The sequence below is a fragment of the Agelaius phoeniceus genome, chromosome 11, assembly GCF_051311805.1.
Source record: "Agelaius phoeniceus isolate bAgePho1 chromosome 11, bAgePho1.hap1, whole genome shotgun sequence".
NCBI classification, from domain to species: domain Eukaryota; kingdom Metazoa; phylum Chordata; class Aves; order Passeriformes; family Icteridae; genus Agelaius; species Agelaius phoeniceus.
Genome location: NC_135275.1, coordinates 16895641 through 16913359, shown reverse-complemented (window position 1 = coordinate 16913359; position 17719 = coordinate 16895641). Strand labels below are relative to the sequence as shown.

Here is a 17719-nt window from a genome sequence, read left to right as displayed (position 1 = left end):
AGCAAGCCAATCCCTCTGCTTAGAGCAGGGGTTGGGTCAGTGACTTCCAGTTTGGCCTCCCAACCCAAACTGCTCTGGATCTGGAAGGTGCTCAGCTCCCCAGCCACCTGGATGGCAGAGGGTGCTTGTCTGGCTGCCTGGGCAGCCCCTGGGGAAGCTGAGGATGGAGAGCCCTGGCTGAGGCTCAACCTGCCTCGGACACAGGAGCTTGGTGTGCTTTTGGTGCTGCCAGGCAGAGCAGCCTTTGGTGCAGTTGAGCACAGGGATTCAAGGAAATGCTGTGCAAATCAGGCAGATGCTGGGAAGCTGTTCTGACACCTAATGAGCCACTGTTGTTCTGCTCTAAAAGTGCTCTGTATCTGCTTATCCTTTGCAAAGTGACACCAGTATGAATGTGTCTGATTTTGTAAAGTGTGTTTTTTTCTGTAGGCATTCAAACAGCTCTGAGCTGCATGATTATGAGAGCTGAGCCTCAGCTCCCACTTTGCTGTCATCGTCAGCATTCATACCCAGTGCTGAGAGGCGTTGGTGGTGAGAATCAAGCCCTGGTGCAGCTCCAGGTGACTGCTGCCTTCTCCCAGAGCCTCAGCACACACTGCATGAATATCACCATGCAGGGGCTGCCATCACTCTGCTGGATAACCAGGTAAGAAAAGCTGTGCCTATCATTTAAATGAGATGCTGGCTCATCTGAGATCCACAGTCCTGCCATGAGGTTAATTAACTTTCTTTAAATAAATATGGTAGTGAAATCATCCATTCTTTTCTTTGGAATGCTGAAAGAAATTTAAAGAAAATGAAAACTGATGTGAATTTACACTTCACAATTGCACTGCTGAGCCTGGAAAATATTTGCCCCAATGCAGATGCAGGTACACTGGAGTCACAGATGAAACAATCATATAAAAGGGAATCAGCCTGAACATTTCTCATGTAACCAAAGCCCAACCAAAGCCCTGCAAACTGGAGAGGTGGCCATGGCAGGATGAAGGTGCATTAGGGCAAGTGACCATAACCACCCAGAGGCTTTGGCATTTGCTGTGGCTGATCTAAGCTGGGTGTGTGTGGAACAAGGTGTGCAGCACCTTCCTCAGACCCCCAGCTGCATGGGGTGTCAGCTGGCTGGAGATTTGCACTTGCAAAAGGAGTTGAAGCATAAATGCAAGTCTTGATATTATCTCTGGAGACAGTGTCAGAACTATTTGACACCTTATCAATTCATAGCACATCTGTGCCAAAGCTCTCAGCCTGCACCAGGAGCTGTGCATGTGGAGCTGTGCTGTGCAGGGGGCTCAGGGCAGCTGTCACACACTGCAGATGTCAGATGCTGTGCCTGCTGCCCAAGGCACAGCCAGGCTGTCCCTGCTAGGGCTGCGTTTTTGGCAATTTGCTCTGATGTTCCCTAAATGAGGGAATCACTACAGTGGCTCCTCAGCACTGGCTCTTGAGACCCTCTGGCCCTTCCACCTCTGTCCAAAGGTCCCTGAGCTGGAAGCCAGCCCCTGAGCTAGTGGCTGGTGCTCCAGCACAGCTGCAGGAACAACCTCCTGCCTTGCCAAGGAATAAAGAAAGGAGGGAGATTCCTTTTCTGCAGTGAGCTCATACTGAGAGAAGGGGCCATGGCAGCTCATTACTAACACATGCAGTGCTAGACTGTCCACAGGCAGTGGGGGGCTGCTGGGGACTGCCTGCAATTCCAAACAACAAAGCAGAGGAGGTTTGGGCAGGGGGTGACAATGGCTATTGCACCTCTTCTGATGCAGAGATCAGATACCAACTGGCCAGGTATTAACACTGTTTTAAGCAGCCGTGGAGCTTTGAAGTGTTTTTCTGAGCTCTGAGTGTATTTTCTTGAAGGCTAAAGTACACTTTGAGCACTGTGCTGTCACTGCAGCAAAGGATGGGTGGCTGTCTCAGAATAGAAGGCAGATATATATTTTTGTTGAGATTTAGTTGCTGAATTGGTGAAGCATCAAGCAATTGCCATAAAGCTTTTCTCTGAGTGATACTCTTGTCCTTCTAGATTTGGGTGGCTATCTGACACACTCTGTTGGCTGAAGATCAGAGGCTAGAGGGAGCCTGTGTGTCTGGCTGCAGTTTCCTTCCACTCTCTGGCAAAACAAAGCCAAGGCAAACGTGACATCCCCCTGTGAGCTGGGTCTGGGTGGTTTGGGGGCTTGAGGCAGGAGGGCTGGGGGTGCTGGGCTGTGCTGCCCTGGCTGATGGGGCCAAGCTGGGTTCATCCTCCCTGGCCACAGTGCCTGGAGAAGGAGAGCACAGCGGGAATTGAGCTGTGTCACACTGGGTGCCACAGGGATCCTGGTGGAAAGGCTGGCAAAGTGTCCTGAGAATTTCCTGGGAAAGCCCATACAGCCTTTGGAAAGCTCTTAGGACATGCTGGGCTAACATGCATCGAGAGAGCTGAGGTGGAGCTGATTCCTGGGACAAGGGGGTGCTGCAGTCCAAAGTGCTCAGCTGCAGTCCTTCCCTTCTTTCCCCATAATCCATGATCTCCTTCCTTTTGATGGGACTGGTTCTAAGTCCACAAAGAAGCTGTGTTCTTCAAGGCCTCAAATTCTGTTTTGCAGAGGTGTTACCAGGCTCAACACCTTCCACATTATCATCTCCCAGTGACAGTACTGCTTTACTGAGCCTTTGAGCTCCTCAGGGAAAGGCACCCCAGAAGAGGGATGCTGTGGATTTTGGGAGCTGTAGTGTATCCCAGGAGCCACATCCCCCTGTCCTTCAGAAGGCAGGCAGCCCAAAACTTCACTCCAAGGTCTTTCCTGGTCAGGAGTTTCTCTGCTGAGATGCCCTTCAGGGCTGATGTCCCTGTGGTGGCCTCACTGATGAGACCAGGACCTTTGGAGTGGTGGGAAGAATGGGCCAGCAGGGACAGGGACAGGGCACCTCCTTTCCATGTTCCTTTTCTTTCCACTGATGCCCTGGCACCATCCTGCGCTGCATCTCACCTTTGCTTTTGCAGTGGATTATAGAACCTGGGGTAGAAGAACTTGTTTTACACCTCAAAGGGAGAACAGCACTTGGAGCTGGCTCTAAGGCCAAATCTACAATGTACCAGTCTGCCCCAAGACTTTTCCAGCCTGCACCAGAAAGCTGCTGCAAAGAATCCCATCTTCTCCAGGATGCAGGGAAAGCTGTGCATCCTTCTGCAAGAGAGGGATGGCAAATGGGAGTCATTAGTGGTGCCCCAGCCCCACTGCCAGCCCAGCCCTGAGCACTGAGGTGCAGCCCCCTCCAAGGCTGTACAGAGGGTTTGCTGTGGATGGTCCATCTGGGTTCTCTGGCAATGGGATGGACAGAGGCTGAGCCCACCCACGAGCTCCTGCCCCCTGCTCTCCCCACCACCACCCTTCACAGGGTTCCAGTGAGAGGTCAGGTCTGAGGCCATGATGAGGGTGCTTGATTTCACCAAAGTCCCAACACCCACATGTGAGCCCTGGCCCTGGGACCTCAGCAAGATGCCTTTGGGACGAGCCCCTTGGCCGGGTGGGGGAAGCTGCTCTCTCCACAGGCCTCAAAGTGTGCCAGTGCTTGAGAAATCTAATTTAGCCCAAATTTACTTCCAGAGATGCTCTCTTTAGAAAAGCCTGTTTGCTTTCCTCCTGGCAGTGACCCAGCCACGTGATGCTCTGGTTGCACAGAATTGCAAGTGCAGTGTATTAAATTATTGCTGCTCCTTCAACTGACATGCAGAATGGAAGTTACAACTGATCTGGTTTTCCATGAAAAAATTTATTGCATTTAAGTGTATCTAATTGAGTAAATTTTGTTTGCACGCAGGGACTGCTTGTCCTATTGCCTCTCTATCACTCTGGAATTGTATTAAGGTCTCCCATCGTGCCCAGAGTGTGTAACCTTATAGATCCTTGTGTGTATCCCCCTACCGGCCACATTTCTGTCTTCTTTTCATCCAACCTCCTCCAGGCTATGCCTACCAAGAAAAAACCCCTCGAGCCTCCATCAAGTTTTCAGGCCTTAGTGCAGGTCCCTGAAAACCCAGCTTTTTACCTCTTATTCCAGGCAGGCACCAGCTGGTTGATTACTTTCTGCATAGAGCAGTCTCTTCTCCCAATTACTGCGACTGTTGGAGCTTTAAAGTTGATGGTTGTGTGTTGTTGGAATACAAATTGATCATTAGAAACATTAATAATGGCTGCTTGACTTTATAATTAGCCACGTATCTGTATTGCATTCAGGAGCTATTAGTCTTCAATGAGCACATTCCAAATAATCCATTTATATTTAAGTAAATTGACACACAATAGCTATCTTAATCAATCTAAATATAATTCCTATTTAGGAGCCTCTGCTTTGCCACTTCTATTTTTTCCCAGGATAGCAGCAGCTGGGTATGGTGGGATTTGGAGCTCCAGGAGAGCTGAAATGGAGAAAAGGCAATGGTCTGTCCCCCTGCAGCTTCCCAGTCCATCAGGTCCAGGCAAATTCAGATCATGATAGTAGAATGGGCCAGGGTTTGGATCTTCCATCACTTGTGTGGATTATTGGATATATCCAGCAGTGTCATGGTTTCACCCCAGCCAGCAGCCAAGCCTCAGCTGCTCACTCACTCCCCCACCAGCAGGAGAAGGGAGAGAATTGGAAGGCTGAAAGCCAGGAAACTTGTGGGTTGAGATAAAGACAGTTTAATATAGAGAGCAAAACCCAAGCACACAGGCAAAGTAAAACAAAGAATTAATTCACTGCTTCCCCTGGGCAAGCAGGTGTTCCACCATCTCCAGGAGAGCCCCAGCACATGCAGCAGTGACTTGGGAATATAAATCCCATCACTCCAAACACGTCCCCTCCCTTCCTCCTTCTTCCCCCAGCTTTACACAGGAGCCTATGTCACATGGCATGGAATATCCCTCTGCTCACTGTGAGTCACCTGTCCTGGCTGTGCCTCCTCCCAAGCACCCTCAACTTCCTCACCAGTGTAGCAGCACAAAAAACTGAAAAGGCCTTGGCTCTGTGTAAGTCCTGCTCAGCAGCAACAAAAATATCTCTGTATTGTCAGCCCTGTGTTGTCCAAAACAGAGCCCTGCACCAGCCACTGTGAAGAAAATTACCTACCCCAGCTGAAAGCAGCACAAGCAGTAGGTTTCCTTGGATCTGGGATCATTAAAAATTAACTTCCATTTTTCCATCCACAAAATTTTTAATAATTTTTAAAAAAATGTTTATTTAAAACAGCTTCATTCAAGTTTGTTGGTCACTTTATAGATTTGATAAGGTAAAAACTCTCTGGCTTATTGTTACACCTGAACAAATTCCAGGTAATAGGCATCTGAGGGAGGCCACAGCAGTCAACAATGATGTGCAGATGAGATGATGGCATACAAGTTGAGTTAGCACTGAAAATTTGGATCCTGCCAGTCCCAGACTTGTGAGTTTTGTGATTCAATCTTCCATCCATGATGTGAAGGTTTTAATTTTCTGCACCCTGAATCATCTAATTTACCTGTTTGGTGCAAATATTTTAATATGGCTGAGCAAGGAACCACATATCATGCCTGCTAAAAATCACTTATCAGATTATATTGGGAGGTGGAATTGCATTTTTATGCCTTTTTGGACAGCCAGCATTAATCGTTCCTTGCTCATTGGTGAGGGTATTTAGGACTGTGTTGTTTTTGAGATGACAGGACCATCCCTCAACTCAGGTGGACACTCCCTGTGATTTTGCTTTAGCCAGATTAGCACTCACAGAGTGAGGATCACAGTGGTGCATTTTTTTCTTTTGGGGAGTTGTTTGCTTTCACTGGCAAAAAAGGAGGTGTCTTCTTCTTATTGAGTCAAACCCTGAGGAAATTATCCCTCCCTAGAGGAGCAGAGGAGGTGTGAATACCTGAGCAGTGAGCATACTCTTACACCCCACCGGGGAGTCCCTGAAGGTGATGAAAACACTGTTTTCCACTGTTTTGCACTATGCTTTCATCCCCATGCAGCTCCTATGGAAACAATCACACAAAACCCCCACGTGTTACTGCAGACTGATCTTATTTCTCTGTGCTGTCTTCTTAGTGAGAATAGACAAATGAAATAACAACAGGGGACAAAAAACCAACCAAAAAACCCAGCCTATGATGCCAATGGAGATTCTTAAGCCCCACAGTGCCTGGGGTGGTCAGAGTGTGCTGCACATCGTGTGGGGTGTCTGTCACACTGTCCCCAGCCCTGAGCACTCACAGCAAGACAGGTCAGCTAAAGGGAAGAGGAATGGGGGTGTCCACATGGATATGGCTGGTAGGTCACCCCCAGGTGAGACCTGGCTTAGCTGGGATGGTGGGAGAGCTGGGGGACATTGTTCTGCTGATTGCAGGTGCTTGGCTGCAGAGGTTTGAGCGGCTGGGGTGTCCTGGCCAGCGTCTCCTGTTCAGGGACACCCCACCAGATGGACAGAGCTCTGTCCTTCCCAAAGTAAGGGAGTGGCCTTGCTGGGCAAGGCTCCCAGGCAGTCCTTAGCACGAGCAGTGCTGGGGCTGCCAGGAAGGAGCTGAAAACCTGCCAGAGCTCAGCTGGGATGAGGAGAGAGCCCGCGTGGGCTCTGCTAATAGGGAGCTCTCAGGGACTGCTGAACAAAAGGATTTGTCCTGCAACAGTACAGTAGGCAGGGAGAGCTTTTGTTTATTTGACTGTATTTCATCCAGGTCTGATGGGGTTTTTTCCACTTTGAAAATTCCTTTATTCTCTTTTGTGTTTCCACAGAGCAGCTGCAGCGTTTCAGGGCTCCTGGGGTGGTTTTGTGCTCACAGTGGAGAGGGGTCCGGACCAGAGCTGCAATGGGTTCACACCATATGCCAGAAAACTTCCCCTGGCCCCATCCAGTGAACTTTAAACCTCCTATAGCCCAGATCAACACCTAAAATCACTGCAAGATTCCGCAGTGGGAGAGCAGGAAGGACAAAGTGCAGAAACAGTTTGGCTCAGCTTTACAGGTAGAGAGAATTCATTAGGTGAGAATGGCCATGTGGAAAACCCCCAGAGGCTCTGCCAAATTTAACCCTGGCATGAGAGTGGCCTAGGAATAATACATGTTTTATACAAGCTCCCATTGTTAGCTTTTCCCAGAAAGATTCTTTATCTGGTGGGGTTTTGTTCAGCTGAAGCTCTTTGATGCTGCCTTTCATTTTCCCCAGTAATTCTTCCTTTCCTATGGCCTGTTGTTGTCCATCCTTATTACCTGGAGTCATTTGGATGACATCCATTTTCACTTCTTCGCAAAAATTCCACTATCTTTGCTAAAGGCTGCATCACATCCTATTTAAAATCAACAGAAAGATTTCAAAGAGCCCCAAACTGGACCTGAAATTGTTACTTCCTTTCAGGTTTCTCAATACGATATTTGCCTCCTAGCAACCACCATCCACAGGCAGGGGTACACAATATTCAGCTCTCAGCTGAGTGCCACAACTGGCATCCCAGGGCGCCCTGCAGAGCCTTACAAAGCCCTCAGTAGTGTCAACTCACTCCCCTTGCTGTAAGCATCATTTACACACAGGGTTATGCAACAGTCTGGAAAGCAAAGGGAAGTTCTGCCCTGCAGAGGCCGTGAAAGGAGGATGGGGAGTGCTGCAGGCTTGATTTATCCTCCAGGTGTGTCAGAAGCACCCAGAGGATGCTTGGGGACCTCCTGTGCTTTTACTGCCTGGAGTATCCCAAGCTCTAACCCTGTGAATCATCTCATCCTAGGTACACTTCTGCAGTCCTCCTCTTTGACAGCTAATTTGGTGTCTTTTTCTTTCTTTAATTACAGCAATTTATCACATTCCCTCCCAGCTCATCCTCTCTAATGTACCACCGTGATGGTCAATGTCATTTGCTCAGGAAGGACAAGGTGAAGTTTGCCTGCTGGGAGCAGTGATTTTTTCTTAAGGGCCTGGAAAATGCTCTCAGCTAAGCTAAGTCTGTCTCTTTTTGGCTTCCTTATGCTTCTTTTCCTCCTATTTTTGCACATCCATTGCATAAATTCAGTTTTTCTGATTAGCCCAATTGAATCAATTGTGGATCTGTTTGGGGAAGCTCAAGATCCTTTTTTACCTTCAACTCTTTAGGAAGAAAGTTGTGAGTTATTCCAGTGGGGCTGGAGAACCAGCCATGTTCATGCAGCTCCATCAGCAGGACATTCCAAGGGCTTCTGTGGCTCAGAACAGCCCGACTTCCTCAGCTCCTTCTTAATGAAGAGTAACAGACATCTCAAAGGGTTTGGATGAATAACCTCCCTTCTGGTGTATCCTATTTGAAACTTGCCAGTGTCTCCTCCATGTTCTTTAGTCACTAATTTAAGATCTAAAGGACTTTTTACTCTTGGTATTGGTGAGGTGATACGAGGCTATTTAGTTGTGATGTTTCATGAGAATCTCAGCTTTCATTAAGGGACAGGAAAGGAGTAAATATTTAGTGCACTAACAGACGCCAAAAAGAAAGCTGAACACGCAAAGCTGCAGGGCCAAAATTTAGAAGGCAATTTAAGAATCTGCCACCTTCAAAACTCTCATTTAGTAATTATTTTTAGATGTCATGATGTTTTTAATGAACTGAATTTTTAGATCCTGGAGCTATTCAGCTGGGAGGAATTATATTTTAAAGCTGCAGCACACCTTTGGAATCTTCCCTGGTTTAACTGAGAGGGATGAGGATGCACAAGGGATCTGTGTGTGCCTGTGGGGCTTTGTGCATATAAACTTATTATCCCATCCATTTTACTGTAATTGTATCTATCTTGCTAACTGGACAGTTTGCAAGGACCACATCAATAATCCAGGAAGATAAAAAGTTTAAGAGCAATGGCATAAATATACTGTTCATTTTACTGGTTCAACAGTCATAATATCTGGATCATATAAAAATAGCTATTTAACAACAACTGTTTCTCCTACAGCAATTAAGAACCTATGAAAGTTGAAAGATGATGAGCATCATATAATTGGTTTCTGCAGAGCCTAATGAGACTCTCTTTTCTCAGTAAAGAGACTATTCTCTTTCTTGAGAATAGAAAAAATAACTGATGATAAATATTTATAAGTGACTCTTATCTTTCTCCTGTCATGAAGTTTTCATCAACAAACTACATTAAAAAAAAAAAGAAAAAAAATGCTCCCATTAGAAATGCAGCTAATTTACTGTTGTTTAGTATTTGTACTGCAGTGGTGCCCAGAAGACCATGGGGGGTTCTGGGCTCCAGGCGTGACCTGCCCAGCCTGCTCCCCACAGGGTGTCCCCATTATGGTTTTGGGGAGGATTTGGGAAACTGGAACCATCCTTAATAATGAACCCTCCAGTTGCTGCCTTATGTTGTTTCTGCAACTCCACTTAGGGTTCCTTGAATGGGTTTAGGGGATGCATTTTCTGTAGTAATTCCAGGCACTACTGGGGGCACCCCTAGAGAGCCGTTCTGGCCATGGTGTGAGCTGTGCAGCCTCTTTTCCAACATGGATTGTTCAATGCATTCTTGTAAGATCTCTTGGCCAGCTCAGTTGACATGTACTACAATAATGGTCTGGCTGCAAGTAAAATAATGTGAAGATATATATTGATGTTTCAATTACCTTTTAAATTGTACTTGCTGAGATCCCTGTGCCTGACTTGGGTGTTAAAGCATGGATGGTACCTGGCTCTGTGAACACGTTGTTTTGTCAATGCATATAGCAGCTTATATTTCCATCCTTGAGTAATCACCTCTGCTTTAAATAGTGACCCTAAATTGTATTTACACAATAAATTCATGCTCGGTTCTTGCAGGAAAAAAAAATTGCTTCAAGGAATCTAAGTGCAATTTTCTCTGCTCTTCTTCCATGATCTCCATCATAAATATGAAGCTATGAGTGCTCATGGGACAGTGCAAGAGCTTTTTGCAAGCAGCTGCTTTTACAGCTATTTTTATGGCTAGTGTGTTGAGGAGCTAACAGTTTGAAATTAAACCAATGGTGGTTATAAATACATCTCTTTACGTGGCTATGTCTTCATTTTTTTTTTCCAAGAACGAGATAATAGCAGAACACAGATTCCTGAAGAGTCTCTTTTTGAAGGCAAAGGTGACCTCTTTTGAGCTGCTGTGGCTGCAAGGCAAGCTTCCTTATTTAAGGGGAGAAAATTCTTACTTGTCACCAAGGAAAATTTTGAATGCACAAGAAGTGTCTCATGTAGTACTCTTTGCTGAGGAAAGAGTTCACTCTTTCCTGAGGCATATGCCTACATAGGATTTTCTCTTAAAAAAAAAAAAAAAAAAAGAGGGGTGAGCATCATGTGCCAGATGCCTTCTTAAACATACTTGCTTGCCAAGATCATGTTAATTCTTCTGGGCTCAAAACAACTTCACTGGCTGGATGAGGGATTAATATTTAATTGATACACAATAAAAGCTTCAGGTCTTAAGTGCAGATTTTTATTTTAACTGGTATTCTGAATGGAAGTTGTATTCTCTTCTTAGAGGAAATAAAATGAAATAAAGCATCATGACCTCTACATCTGCTGAGACCAGGGACACAGGAGAACAGGGAATGAATGGTTTAACCTTCTCCAACTCTGTTGTTATGGTGAGACTGGAATAGCAAATGCAATTCTGCCTCCCACATCTCAGAAAAGAGGTTGCAAAACTTTGAAAGGACACTGCAAGGAGCCATAGTAAAGGGCAGGAATGTGTGTCTTATGGTGTGAGATTTTACAGAGCTCAATCTGTTTGGCTAATCAGAAAGATTGTGGCCTTCATTTGATTACAGGGCTAATATATGTTCATGAGGAATAAATATTCTAAAAGTAGTATTCCAGCTATGCCTATAGGTGTAGCAAGATCCAATGTCTGACAGTTAAATTAAGAACTATTTATGTTTTAAATAGCACACACTGTTTCACTGATGGCAAGGTTAGCCACCAAGAAGAGAAGAGGAAAGTCAAAAGAGGTAGCAGTAATTTGTTTTCATGCCAAAAACCATGATAATGTGTGTCTAGAAAGAATTAAAAGGGATTTTTGCAGGCAGTGGAGAAGGCAGACATGGGAGTCCCTACACAAGGCAGCTCTGAGCACTCAGCTGAGCTGTCTCTGTCTGTGCCCAGTGTCCAGGTGCCCATCCAGGTGTTCATCCCATGTCCAGGTGCCTGTGTCCAGGTGCCTGTGTCCAGATGTCTGTGCCCATGTCCAGGTGTCCATTCCTGTGTCCGGGTGTCCATGTCCGTCTCCAAGTGTCCATGTCCAGGTGTCCGTTCCTGTGTCCAGGTCTCTGTTCTCATGTCCAGGTGTCCATGTCCAGGTGTCTGTGCCCATGTCCGGGTGTCTGTGCCTGTGTCCAGGTGTCCATTCCCATGTCTGGGTGTCTGTTCTCATGTCCATGTGTCCGTGTCCAGGTGCCTGTGCCCATGTCTGGGTGTCTGTTCCTGTGTCCAGGTGTCCGTTCCCATGTCCAGGTGTCCGTTCCTGTGTCCAGGTGTCCATGTCCAGGTGTCTGTGCCCATGTCCAGGTGTCTGTTCCTGTGTCCAGGTGTCCATTCCTGTGCCCGGGTGTCCGTTCCTGTGTCCATTGCCATATCTGGGTGTCCGTGTCCAGGTGTCCATTCCTGTGTCCAGGTGTCCCTTCCCGTTTTCAGGTGTCTGTTCCCGTGTCCAGGTGTCCGTTCCCGTGTCCATGTGTCCGTTCCCGTGCCCATGTGTCCGTTCCCGTGTCCGTCCCGTCCGGCAGAGCTACAGCAGAGGGTGCTGTGCTCCCGCTCCCGCTGCGCGTCCCGGGCGGAGCGCGCCCATCCCGCCCCGGCCCGGCTGCTGGGGGCTCTCAGGGCTGGGAATTCAATCCCTGCGCGAATCCCGGGGCCTCGGGAGCTGTCGCTGCCCGGTTCCTTGACCGGGAAGCTGGAGCAGCGCCGCGTGTGCGATTTCCACCGAGGGTGGTTATGTAAATACCGCTCTCACGGCAGCTCGCTAACAGAATTAACTCGGCTGGGAGGCACAAGCAACGCTCCTCTAATTTGTCCTCCACGGTCCTTTCCCCACCACAATGTTGGGAAAAAGATCTTCTTTTATCAAAGCTCTGACAGGACTTTTAATCAAAATAATTCATTCTAGAATAATGTCTCATCTGTGCTTCTAGTTTCCTTCTCTCTCTATCTTTCTCTTTCTCTCTCTCTATTTTTTTTAACTATTCTCACTGAAGAAAAAGGAAAAAGGGCTGTCAGGAACATGGAAAAAATGCACTACCCATTTCCCAGTTTTGTTTTTTAAAAGTTTCAAAATCTCTGAAACAGTGCTTATGAAAATTTCCTATTTCAAAATCAGGGCATTACTGGGGCCTGGGAGAGAAGCCCTCCAGCCCAATCCAGCCAGTTCCCATATAATTTTAAGGACTGTTAGTATTCAAGCTGAGGGTGGAATAGCACCTCCTTCCTGAAGACTTGGGTGGCATGGCAGAGGGGCACATGGAAAGAAAATAATTTATTTTATTTTGCTTATTTTCACTTCCAGAGGACCCACCCTGCAACATGGGTTTGGGGATGGAGGAAGGAGACGGGATCCTTGCCGTCTCCTGCAAGGAGATGCTGCAGAAAAAGCAATGGTTTGGGAAGGGAGAAAGCCATAGCTGGGTTTTGGGGGTGCTCTCTGATGGCACGAGGCTGCCACGTGGAGAGGCCAAAGCCCTGGGGGAGCAGTGCCATGAACGTGCTCCTTGGCATTTGAAGTGTGGCACGCTGTCAGCTGTGGTTTGTTACTCATGCTGGGTTCCCTGCTCCTCCAAATCTTCAAGGAGAGGCTTGTTATTTAGTCTCTGACAATTTATTTACCAGAGGACTGTTCTTAAGATATTGTGGTTTATGTTCAAAATATTGTTTATGCGTAAAATAGCACTGAGGCTCCGTTGGGTCCTGAGCTGACCTCTGCCCAGCCTGCAGATCCTTCAGCTTCTCATTTATGTGTCTCACAGTGTAAGGGATGCTGCTGCCCCTCTCCCATGCACACAAAGCTGCCTTCCCAGTACACATACCTAATTTGTAGCTAATACTCTCATTGTGGCTACTTCAATAACAGTACAGATTTTTTTTCCAAATGAATTAAATACACATGTGGCTCCCAAGCCAGCATTTTTCTGTTTCAAATTAAGCATATTTTTTTTTCTCAAGAATGCCACATCATACATAATTTTCTATATTTTTTTCTATTGATTTCCTTCTTAGCCTTCATCAAAACTGTGCTGGAGCAATCGAGGAGCAGATTGAGACCCACCTTGCAGAGAAGAAAAGGAGATGAGGAATCTACTTACACCATTATATTGACCTTCTGCTTTGTGAGTAATAGCCCTGGGTCAGAGGAATAGTTTTATAGAAGAATGATGCTCCCAAGGGTGGGAATCCTGGCTGTTTTCTCCCTTGCTAAGGCTCCTAGAAAGTCTATCTCACCTATGGGACACAGAGCTTCTTGTGGTACCATTTCCTTCCAGGCCAAGCTGGAAATTCACAAAATGCCTGTGACATTCTTGCAAGACCACAAGCAATGAGCACAAAAAGGACAAGGCTGAATCTCAAATGGGAACAAAGCTATAACTCAACCAGCTGGAGCTGAAAAAGGTCACTGGCTCAGCTCTAGAAAGACTTGCATGTTTTGATGTTTGTGGAATATCCTCAGGTTCCTTAGCAGGACACACTGCTGGGACAAGATCATGCCAGAGCAAGTTTATGATGCTGAGGCATCTCCTGGGTTTGACTGCAGCAGAAATACCTTGTGGTTTCTCTACATCTGCGTGAAATTAGTAAGTCCTGGAACACATGAAAATTAGTAATAAAAATAAAAGCTTTCCTTCCACCCCCCGTCACCTCCTCCCACTGACACAATTTAAAGATTTAGAATCAGTTTGTATCGTGGCCAGAGATTGAAGTTACGATTGTAATGTTTCCACTTAGGACAAGGAAATTGAAGTAGGGCAATTAATCAATAGCAATATGGGAAAGACTGAGACAGTCACTTAGAGCTGCATAAGGGGAATTTTAGAAAACTTCTGTCTTTTACTGCCCTTTTAAGTTTTATATTACCAACTTTCAAGTACAGAGAGAAGCCATGCTTTGTGCTGCCCTACTTCACCCAACATTATAAACCCATTCATTTGCAGGGAGCGGATATTTAATTATGAATAATCCCAGAGTGTTTCACTGAGTGTTGTACAAACTGTGCACTCAGGCCCATTTCATACAGTCATGAAATGCCATCATCCCTCAGGTGAAACAAAGCAACTCTTCAGCAGCACAAAGCAAAGCTGCACAGCAATTTGGGGAAGGAAGTGAGCAATAATGGATTCATTTGAAACTGCAGGGGGATTTTAACTATGCAGAATGCAATTACCAGAACTGGAGTTTATCCAGGACACTGGGGTTAAGACCCTATCTATTACAAAAGATGCCACAGAACTTCCAGCATCCTTCCCCTCATTTCCTATGTGTTTTACTCACTGGGCTTCCAAGTACACACTGAGGCCAGTCCTGTTTGGATTGGGAAAAATGATGGGACCTCAGGGCAAGGTGCAGAGGAAAAACCAGTATTTCTTACTGATCAGAGCTTTCTCTTTCACATAATGTAAAGGGCTTTGTACTGGAGAGAGAAATGAAAAGCTTTTGGGTGTGTGGCTCAGTCCAGAGCCACCTAACCAGGGCAGCTGCTGGTCTGTGGTGTGAGCCAAGGGCTGCTGAAAGAGCAGAGTGGCTTTGCAGCCTGATTTGGGCATCAGCACCTTAAGACAAAAATGGACCATTTCCCGATTAACATGAGTTAGGCTGAATTCATTTAAATATCTAAGTACTTCTTAATTGGGATTGGAAATCCCATATTTCTATGGGGACAGTAAAACAAGGGCAGTAACATCCTGGTGAGGAGGACAGAGCAGCAGCACAGCACAGAAGAAAGACTTAAACCTCATCTATGTGGTGCCTGTTAGGAGCTTTCCTGGACTGCTTTGGTTTTGGGGAGTTGCCTGACCTGCTGAGCCCAGCTCCCTTCAGACCCTCTGCCACCTCTCCTTTGTAAACACACAATCCCCTGAGAAATAACCAGACACCTTTCTCTTGGAGCATTTACACCCCAGAATAGAATCAGCTGCCACGAGCTGGTTTATAAAGGATAGAGGAGCAGAGAGGAGCAGGGCAGTAAAGCCTGGCCTAGGCAGGGGTTGAGGGGCAGAGATGTGGCTGCTCCACAGGGTCCCAGGGCTGCCCCTGCCTCCCCTCTCACCACAGGCAAACAGGCAGCATCAGGTCTGCATGGGAGGAGGAGTGGAAATATTTGTTCAAATATGTATACATGTATTCTTAACTCCCACAAAAATACCAGTTGTGAAACTCCAGGAGCGGGACTTTTTATATTGGCATGAAATCTAGAGTGTATCTGCAAAGCTTTCAGCTGATTTGTGAGGTACAAAAGTCAGTATTCAACACTTGTATTTCTGGATATTTAACAGATTGCATTAAAAGTCAATAAGGCCTGTGTCTTTTTGCCTAGAGATCTGGGTATTAGATGTGCTCAGTACTGGAAACACCTGTCTTACCTCCCCTCCATTTACAGCTGAAAGTGTTTTGGTCTTATTTAAATGTATGTAGCTCTATACCCACAACAACTGTTATTCTCATGTGGCTGTTGAAAACAGACAGGTAAATAAAACAAGTAATCATCCCAGAAAATGCCTAACAGAATCCCCTTGCCCACTCACATGTGCTGGTGGAAAAATTACCAATTACCAGTGAAGCCCCAATAAATAATGCTTCAGTCTTGTAACTGCAAATCTTTCTAATAGAACCTGGTTATTTCATGCCTTGCATCATAAATCAGTGCCCCTGACGAGTGGGCTCTGAATGGCTGGACAAAAATAATTAATCAAGATTAAATCAAAAGCAGCATGATGCATGCAAAGGTAGTCGTAGCCAGGATGCATTCCTAGGAATAAAATCACTCAGAAATGGCTTATAAATCTGGAGCATGGCTGAGCTGAATGTGAGGAAATGTGACTGGTATGGATTTTCAGGTTTTATGATGCATAGGTATTGCATGTGATTAACTTTGCTGCTGCTCCAACAGCATCAGATTTCAGGCCATGTGTACCTTGTACCTCTACCAAAGGCCATAGGTGACCATGGTGGGCTTGAGAACCCCTCTCATACCCCTCCTAGAATCATACAATCAGAAACATAGAATATTCTGAGCTGGAAGGGACCCATCAGGATCCTTGAGTCCAGCTCCTGGCCTGCAGCAGTGTCTGACTGATAGCAGCAGAAATACAGGAGGGCCACAAACAACAGAAAGAAACCTCTTGAGATCAGACACTACTGATGGTTTTACTGGGTAGATACACCATCTCCTGAACTAGTTGGATGTTATGGGGAATGCTAAGAAGGTGACAGGTCAGTTGTTGTTTTAAAACCAAAGGCAATTCTTTGGGATGTTTCCAGAGTACAAATCTCACACTCAGTTGTTGCTTTATTGCCACTGAGGGTGGTTGCTTTCAAGTTGATGAATACTGGTAGACTGTCTTTGTTTCAACAGCCATGTTTATTTCATCCACCTCCAAAGCTTGGGAAGAAACCAAAACAGTGTTTGGAAATTGTTTAGAATAAAGCTGGTGTTCCGAGAGTGGAGGAGTAAGCACTCAGGAGTCATTTGAGGAATCAGCTTTCCCCAGCACGAGAGGAACCAGCCATGGGCACCGCTGTGTAATATGGAGCACATGCAACCACTGCATCTCTCTGAGCAGCTGAGAACACACCTTCCAGTGTTTTGCAAGCCAGTGAGCTGTTTTACTTTTGTGTGTAAATATTTTGGCAATAGAATACAGGGACTCTCATATCTATGTGTGTGGCTTGGTGCTTCTCTGTGCATATTTAGGTATCTCAAAGAAAACTGCCTGTACTTGTGACTGGGACCATTGTGAGACGTTCTTTCCTTGCTGTCCTTCACAGGAGGCTGTTACTTGAGGAGCACTTATGGAGCACTTTCACTGCTCAAGAAATTCCAGGAAAAACAAGCTGCCCAGCTGTCAGTGCCCCAGAAAAGCTGAGACCCTTGTGCCTGACCAGTCTGTCAGCATCCTCTTACAGGGACCCTTCGCTGAGCAGTCCTGCTGGATTGGAGGGAAGTCGGACTGACATTCATGGAAATAGGCCAAGAGCATAATGAAGACCCCTCAGCAGGTCTTCCCACTTTATGACCCCTCAGTAGGACTTCCTATTTGAATATGTTACCTGCTGCTGGCAATTGCTAGCATCCATGAAGGAGTTCCACTTTGGAATTTTATGGAACAGTTTATGGAACTATACTCATTATAAATATAAAATTGTGACAGGTTAAGGTTCAGGGATTGTTGGTGATGGTATCTGTCAGTATTTGACTGCAAAAGCTTATTCAAAGCAATATCCAGACAAGCTGTAGTCCCCAATAAAAATATTCAGCAGGCAGAGTGCATTTCTAACCCAACAGGCATTCCTATGGGGGAGAAGAGAGGTTCATCCCATTGACTGATCCCAGGAGTTATGATGGAGCCTTCACAAACTTTTTCTCCATTCTTCCTGCCTCCTTTTCACTGAATTGTTGTAATGAGTCATCAGCTTTTAGTCAGCTTCAGTTCAGTTTCTTTTTCACGAATTTTTTGGTTGTTTTGATCCTGAACTTGCCAAACCTTTAAGTTTGCTAAATTAACCCTGAGAAGGTTCTACAAGCCAATGCTGAGGGGATTGGGGATTGGAT

The 17719-nt window shown here is 46.0% G+C and overlaps 1 long non-coding RNA gene across 1 annotated transcript; it reads left to right on the top strand.

Moving 5' to 3' along the window:
* Positions 1-532: 532 nt before the first annotated feature.
* LOC143694992 (uncharacterized) lies at positions 533-17382 on the top strand. The gene is made up of 3 exons (XR_013183833.1): positions 533-646; positions 13177-13286; positions 16936-17382. It is a non-coding gene; the product is annotated as an uncharacterized LOC143694992 (long non-coding RNA).
* Positions 17383-17719: the final 337 nt, after the last annotated feature.